Source organism: Habropoda laboriosa, unplaced genomic scaffold (genome assembly GCF_001263275.1).
Source record: "Habropoda laboriosa isolate 0110345459 unplaced genomic scaffold, ASM126327v1 scaffold380, whole genome shotgun sequence".
NCBI classification, from domain to species: domain Eukaryota; kingdom Metazoa; phylum Arthropoda; class Insecta; order Hymenoptera; family Apidae; genus Habropoda; species Habropoda laboriosa.
In genome coordinates this window covers 230682-234138 of record NW_017100498.1, presented here as the reverse complement: position 1 = coordinate 234138, position 3457 = coordinate 230682, and positions in this window count along the sequence as shown.

Sequence of the window (3457 nt, the reverse complement as noted above, 5' to 3'; positions counted from 1 at the left end):
TCACGTGGTGACGTAGATTGTTGGCGGAAAATACCGAACAGGCTACGCACACGGACAGAGATACCGATACCTTATGTGAGAACACGTTGACGGTATAGTGGGAGGCGGCGCGGCGGTAGGTCATAGTGTGGGTAAACGCTTTGGTCCACGTCCCACGATTCTAGCATCACTGGCTGGGCCCACTTCGTAGGAGGCTTCGTTGGAGCCGGGTTAACGGTCTTTTGGGCCGCCCTTTTTGTCTTGCGGCTCACCAGCTTACGGCTGGTGGGCAGGAGCGGTGGAGCCTCCCCAACCAGATTGATTGCGATCTGCAGTCACTGTTTCTCCTAAATTAAGAAATTTATAATATCAGATTCCCTTCATGTCCCATCATATGTAATAAACTGAAATTCGTCTGAAAGAGCTTATTTCTACACCTAATATAAAATTATTTGCTAAATAATTGGTTTCATGAACTTTGTGGAAGCCAAAACATTGGTCCTTCGAGTCGGCTTTTGTGAACTGTGGACAGTGCTAGTGAAGGATATTGAACTATGATAATTTGTGATAATTATCAAGTTTTAGAACTTGGGATTTATCCTGCCGACATTTATCTACATCTGAGACAATAGGCCCTGACGTACTTCAGAAAGTACCAACCATCCACATCAACTACATAACTTCTGTGCAAGGAGCATTCCAACCAACGGGAAAGCAGCAAGGACGCAGTTGCTGATATCACTTGCTTATATCCTCACGTTACCGTAGGTCAAACATACTTCAACCAAGTTAACAAAGATAAAGAAAATGGAGTCTAGATTAAAAGCATCTATGTCTGAACACAGATAAATCAAAGTGTCTTAAACGCGTTTCAAGGGTATTGTCGGATCATATGTTCAGTCACAATCATATAGCCCATTGCAAAAACGGTTATAAAAAGTTGAAACAATATAAGAAAGATTCGAGACTCTGTAGGCCGGAAAAGAAGAACATGTACTATGCAGAGTTGGAAAGATTTCTCACGTAACGGCACAGGGGCAAGAGGGGTACTTGACTCGCGCCACCTAAAACTTCAAACCTTAGAAAAGGTGGGCTTATGGGGATGTGATCCAATCAGACCCGCATTCCTTTCAGGAGCAATCTTTCCAGCTCTGCATAATAGAAGGGACACCTGGTGCAAAATAATCTTTGACGGCACGTACAGCGGATGGGTTAGGTTTCGGGACAGGTTCGAGTCGTTGATTCATACTAATCAGACATTATCGGACATGGAAAAGATTCCATTATTTGCACTCGTCGACAGAGGGTCACGCGGCATCAGTCATTAACACGTTCAGGACGGCAGCGAAATTCGCGAAGCGCTCACTGTTGCCGGTGTTTCTTGTGATCCAAGTGTGTATCATCATTAACCCTGTAACCTATAACAACGAGTTAGGCTGATGGCAGAGCTTGTGGTCAAGATGTGACAAAAATAGTTATATTAGTTAGAAGAATTAATTGTAATCCTAACTTCCGTTTTAATTTGTAAGACTGAGGATTACTGAATGTAATTAATCTGTAATAGATTAGCTTTTGTTACCTGATACAGTACTGAAACAGTAAGAAAGAAATCATAGGTTAAAAGGGTTCATACTTAATTTTTCAGTATGTAATCTAAAAATATGGTAGTCCACTGTTGGATCACCCCGTATACTCAATCTTTTTTGTCATCATGTTGAATAGGTCACGTCAGCAAACAGGAGCATCGATGACCCACCGGTGGGTTACACCGTCCTGAAAGTGTTAATTCATTCGGTCTCTCCGATGCCAACTATCTTCCCGCGTGTAAGACGTTGAAAGTTGAAGAACACCACAATTTGCGCGCATTGTGGAAGATACAACCCTTGACTCGAAAGACTTTAACCGGACTGCAACAACTTCTTTGAATACTAAAAACTACTTAAGCGCACTGATCTCACTCGGTGAACTGACAGAATAATGGGACAGTATGGTAGTGTACTTCTTAACTACGAAACTAGACAATGTTGCGCGTCGCGAATGGAAACGCATAGCATCGAACATTCGGGGTAGTCTGTGCGCAACAGCATAAAATTTGGCGAAAAACACTGCAGGTATCTTGAGAAGGTCAGCGCGGACAAAGCGATGTTTATAGACAAGCAAATTATCGCCAGGGAAACGAAGACAAATCGACACAGAATCGTCACTGCTCCTCTCGCAAATTCGGCACCGGCATGTTTACTATGTAAAGGGGAACACCGATTATACAACTGCAACATCTTCCGATATATTATGTATCGAATGTCATTCATTAGGACGAAACCTTCCGTCGTTTCAAAAAATTCAATTCGGTTGGATCGTTGTGGGTAACTTGCACTTGTCTCTACTCACAACACACAAGGGCGCGCAAGTTGTCACATAGTGATCAGCCAACAATTGCACGACTAGATGGCTAGGTTTTGGAAGAAGCGAAAGACCTAAGACTTAAAAACATGCTTATCCTGGATTTTCGGTGCCTCATTTCTGGAACTTTGTAAATGGGCCACCAATGATAAACGTATATTGCAAGCAACGAAATTTCAACCAAGAGTTTATCAAGTAGTCACAGGAAGAGATTCAGAAACTCTTGGTTTTTGCTGGGAATCGGAAATGGATATATTTCTATACACGGTTCACGAGATTTCAAGTCGACATGTCACCGAGTGGATATTATAGCAGATCTTGTAGATCTTTAACCCCCTCTGACTTATTGAACCAGTCACAATTCAAGCAAAAATATTCTTGCAAGAACTGTGGCAATTGCAAATTTCATGGAACAAATCTCTATCTCAGTATCTGCACTCACAATGAATATCCTTTCGGGCCGAACTTCAAGGGATTAATCACATAATCATTCCAAGAAGTGCGCTACCTACAAGGACATCAAGGGTCGAAGTGCACGAATTCTGTGCTGCTTCAGACGAGGCTTTACGGCACTGGACGAGAATGAACAATGGACTTTAAATTTGTTGTGCAGTAAATCGCGAGTAGCACGTTTAAAAATTGTCAGCTTACCGCGATTGGAGTTATGTGGGATATCGCTGCTTGCGCAACTAATCGCGCAAATTAAAACTTATTTGAAAATTGCATACGACGAGTATTACTGGACTGACTCGACGATCATCTTTACTTGGATAAGGGCACCGCTCAATACATGGAAAACTTTTAGCGCCAATAGACTGCGGAGATATGTACAGGAACTTTCGTGAGGAATTTAGTCATATGTGTCTTCAAATGATACTCTTGCAGACATCATGTCGTGTGGAATCAATCCCCCCGACTTGATTAGTGCCGATCTCTAGTGGCATGCATGATGACACGGCCAATTGGACCTCTGAATACGAACATCACTCGATGCCAGACCAACCAGCTGAGAAAGCTGAACCGGTCCATACATTGACAGTGGTGATACAAGATTTCTTTCATAAATTTTCATCGTTCT